The sequence below is a fragment of the Etheostoma spectabile genome, chromosome 6 (assembly GCF_008692095.1).
Source record: "Etheostoma spectabile isolate EspeVRDwgs_2016 chromosome 6, UIUC_Espe_1.0, whole genome shotgun sequence".
Lineage (NCBI taxonomy): Eukaryota > Metazoa > Chordata > Actinopteri > Perciformes > Percidae > Etheostoma > Etheostoma spectabile.
In genome coordinates, this window is record NC_045738.1 from 20,695,854 (window position 1) to 20,701,028 (window position 5,175).

Consider the following 5,175-nt stretch of genomic DNA (forward strand, 5'->3'; position numbering starts at 1 on the left):
GTTCTTGGAGTGATTCCCTCCATGCTGTCCATAGCTGTTCTTTCTCGGCAGGCAGCGGTTCGTCCCAGTCGTGACAGTCGACTGTTAATTCCCTAAGGGGTCATACAGGCTGTTAATGGTTGACAGGACTCCGCGTTGCGTAAAAGGTTTGTGTTCGTCAGACACTTGAAATGTGAATGTGTCATTTTTCAGGTCCCAGCTGACACCCAAACTTTGTTGCATGGGGAGATCGTCGGCTCAAACACCACCTGGAGGCACCAGATTATGCTTTCATGCAATCAAAGACTGCCGCAGTCTCTAATCCAAAACACCAAGCGCTATCTAAAAAGTTTGGGCCATCTTTGCTGATTACAGAACGCATTCCTGATATTTACGGCATACAACATTGTGAGTATGTCTACTGTGATAGACACTGTGGATAGATAGCATAATTGATCAAAAAATTGGATTCTTAGTTATCTCTTAAGATTCAAAAGTGAATTCTTGTGACTGCAGTTAGTCCCATCTGTATTGGCCCCAACTTTAACATGCCAAACTCAAACCACAGGAGGCAGATTAAATGGTTCAGAATGTACAGGTTTTGTCAGAAAGAGCCCCCATCACTCTGCCGGCTTTGAACTACACTCGGAATTAATTATCAAACAGCTAAAGGGAAAACGATGAGTTTTAATGATATGATCAGGTTAATGTCATCTGAAAGTACATACCTCATTGCAACCATTGGATGATGTGGTTTATGTGAGACGGAACAGGCACGTGCTTTTTGGTAAGTGTTGGATTAAAACGTTTTTGGGAGATGAACATATTGCCTAAAAGTCAGCTTTTATGGAGTTAAAAAGCAACGGTTCAAACAAAATTGGCTGAAATAAGGATTAGCCGTAGAACAGATCATAGCCCACACCAGTAAAACCCAATATTCCATCGTGTTTATTGCGTTTTGCCCCTCTGCCACGGACTTTTCATACATCTTCAGAATGATAGAATTAATGTTTGGCGCCTGGGTAGCTTTAAGCCTGATTGTGCTGCATGTATTCCCCCTTCCCCACTTTCATGTCTACAGCGTCCTGTCATTAAAAGGCCTAAATGCCTTGTTTGAAAAAGCCTCTCCTCTCACCAAAAACTGGCATGATGGCCACATAGGGCAGTGAGAAAAGAAGGGACATATCATTTGCATTGAATATTCACTCATGTGCACCGTTCTGGTCGTAATGCTATCATGTCTCCCCCTAGCAGTAGAATAGAGAATGCGCTTTAGTCAAGTTTGTTCTGTGGCATTTTTTGATGTGTCATCAGGAAGCACTCAGGAATGTCTTCAGACAGCATTGTTTACATTTGTAAATCAACTAAGGCCATCTGCTCACGTTCAAGCTATAAACGAGCATCGTCGGTATGTAAATGTTCTTTACATGTCATCTTTCATATAGAAGAATATTTTGTAAGATGAGACGTATGTTATCAAAATTGTTTTATATGTTTCTAAATGTTACTTATGCCGACTGTAGTAAACAGAAAGTCTAAGCTAAATTGTGACTAAAATCCTTTAAATAGTCATTCCATTTCATTACATGTGAAGATGTAGTAGTCTTTTATATCTTTGTTTTCAGTTTTTACCCTACCTGTTGCCATCATTAAAGAGTAACGATTCACCTGTCCAGTGTGGTGATTAGAGGAGGAGTAAGCTGCCTGGTCACTTGCACAAAGGGTTGTAATGAGGACAGAAAGTAAAACGAGCTCATAAGCTAGCGATTACAGCAGACTGGACCCTCAAAACGCTGTATCGCTGGAATAAAGGTAGCCAGCACACACATGTTCCAGGAAGATACACAGTCAACCGGCTCATGGAAACCAGATCTCAAGCTTCCACACATCCAGCCGCTCCAGAAGATCTGGTGCAGCCGCAGCCATGGCACGCGCAGAAGCCGAAGCGGCCAGAGCAAAAGTAGCATACGCAGAAAAAGAGATGCAAATCAAAATTCAGAAGGCACAATTGGAGGCATCATTGGATAAACTTAATGCTGAAAAGACAGCAGCTGCTGCCTTAGCTAAAGCAGAGGCTCTAGAGGCCGCTTTGGAGCACGAAAATGATAGGCTGAACTCTAAGCTAAGATGTGGATTAGAGCAGCAACCTCACAACGCCATGCAAATGACTGAAGAATATGTGCAAAAGCATAGTATGTTGGACAGCGGTCTAAAGCCAGGGGCACAACAACAAAGTTCCCTCACTACCACCCAACCTCAGCAAACGCTCCCTCTGCAAGCACCTACAGCACACATTTACCAACCCCTGCAGACCAAGTCTGAAAGGAACGAAGACTCACAGATTGAAACACACCATTCTCAAAAATGTTCTCCCACGATAAACAGGAAACCCACACACACTGAGCACTGGGGTTACAAGATGTATGACACAGTATCACCGCCATAGCCACACCCAACCACCAACAAGCACATCATGTGAGTCACACAGGGCTGTGATGACGTCACTACCCACCTAGTACTGTCCATAGTGACCAACGACAATGTGCTAAGAGGTTCACTAATGAAAATCAAAATGTGACAGACTTTGTAAGCTTCCTTGCCAGACGAGAAATTGTTTCAACAGGACTGTTGAAGTTTGATGATAAGCCTGGAAATACAGGCGGGGAAGCGTCTTTCCTGAACACTGTCAGAGGCCTTAATCTGACCGCAAAAGAAGATAGACTTGTAAAGTGGCTAGGACAGAATCACAGACAAATGCAAAACGCTTGAGAGCTGTAAACGTGAATGACCCAGGACAGGGGCTGCTAGTTGTATGGGAGAGACTAGAAGAGTGCTATGGCGCGCCCGAAGTCATCGAGGACGCACTTTGGAAGAGACTGGATAACTTTCCAAGGATTTCAAATAAGGACAATCAGAAACTCAGGGAGCTAGCAGACTTGCTGACGGAGCTACAAGCTGTAAAATCAGAAGGTGAACTTCCAGGCCTTACATATCTTGACACAGCACGGGGCATAAGCAGCATCGTACAGAAGCTACCGTTTGCTTTGCAAGAAAGATGGATGACACAAGGATCCAGCTACAAAGACAACTACAGAGTTGCTTTTCCTCCATTCTCCTTCTTGTGAACTTTGTCTCCCAGCAAGCAAGGACACGCAACGACCCAAGTTTCATGTTTGCCCCTTGTACTGGAGATCAGACCAAGACAGACCAACACACTCCTAAAAATTTGAGCTACATCACACCTGTATCAGTCCACAAGACTGACATTCTCAGACACATACACTGCCTGAACCTTCACACACTAAAAGAAGACCCAGCAAGGACATGCCCTATTCATAAGGCCCACCCTCTTTACAAGTGCCGTGCATTCAGAGAGAAACCCCTTGGGAGAGGAAAGCCTTTCTGAAACAAAGTGGCATCTGTTTCAGTTGTGCGTCAACATCTCATCTCGCAAAGAACTGTGTAAGAATGTAGATGCACTGAGTGCAACGATGACCGCACAATTCGGTCTACACCCGGGGCCCGCTCCATGGTCCAAGACCCTAAAACCTATACACGAGCATGGCGGGGAGGATGAGAGTGTCAGTCCAAGCGTTGCAGTCACGTCAAAGTGTACAGAAGTTTGCGGGGAGACATGACTGGAAGATCTTGTTCTAAGATTTGTTTGGTCAGAGTCTTCCCTACGGCCAACATGATAAGCAGTCGAGCTGTACGCCATATTGGATGAACAGAGTAACCGGTCCTCGTGAGATCAGAATTTTTGAGCTCTTCAATGTAAAGGTGACCATTCTCCATATTCCCTCAGGACATGTGCAGGAGTAGTGGAGAAGTCGGGGAGAAGAGCGCACGGCTTCCAAATACAATCTTTAGATGAAGAAGTCACTCTCTCTCTTCCTACCCTGATAGAGTGCAACCAAATTCCCAACAACCGATCTGAAATTCCCACTGCAGAGGTAGCTGTTCAACACACACATCTAAAATGTATCGCAAAACAGATCCCAACTTTACGTCACCAGGCACCTATAATGTTGCTACTTGGCAGAGACCTCATCAGAGTCCATAAGGTGCGTAAACAGATTAACGGCCCACATGACTCCCCATATGCACAAAAGCTTGACTTGGGCTGGGTTATAGTTGGCAGTGTCTGCCTTGGCAACGTCCACAAACCAGACACAGTAAACACCTTCTACACTAACACACTGGAAAATGGACGAGCATCCCTCTTTAAGCCCTGTCCCAACCGTTACTTTGTGAAAGAAACACAAGACAACACTGGGTCTCTCATCTGGAAGGACAACAAAGACCACATAGGATGCACTGTGTTTCAGAAATCCAAAGACGACGACAAAATTGCACCTTCATTTGAAGACATGGCCTTTCTAGACATCATGGAAAAGGGGTTTTACAAAGATAAGATAACAGTTGGACGGCTCCTTACCCTTAAGCACAGAGACGTCGTCTACCTAACAACAAAGCTCAAGCCCTTAACCGTTTCAGATCACTGCAGCACTCTTTCAACAGGAAATCAGAGCTGAAGAACACTTCTTTGCATTTATGCAAAGATATTTCAGAAGACCATGCAGAAGAAGCGCCCACTCAGACCTGAGGGAGTGATGGTACTACCTATTTCGGAGTGTATCACCCTAAGAAACCTGGACAGATCAGAGCAGTCTTCGACTCAAGTGCAAGCACGACGGCGTCTCCTAACAATGTCCTCTGCTGGTCCGACCTCAATAATAACTTTAGGTGTGCTCCTCGTTTCCGCCCCAGGAATCTGTTGCTGTCACAGCAGATCCAAGAGATGTTCCACTGTTTTCCTCGTCAAACCACCACCGAAACTTCTTACGTTTCTGTGGTATCAAGACAATGACTTTAACAGAGACATCAAGGAATATAGAATGCGTGTGCAGTTTTTGGTAACAGTCCTTCACCGGCTGTAGCCATCTTGGACTGGAAAGACTGCACAAGAAGAGAAGAGATCTTTGGAGGGAGATGCTAGAGATTCGTGGAGAGAACTCTATGTAGACGACGCACTAAAATCCTACCTTCCGCTCCAGCTGCCATCGACGCCGCTCAAAGGACACAGCAGATGCGGCAGCTCCAACTCAGGCTGCATAAGATTGCGTCAAACAATGCAGAAGTCATGGCGGCCTTTCCCTCGGCCGACCAGCAAGCGACCTAAAGGATCTAGGCGGG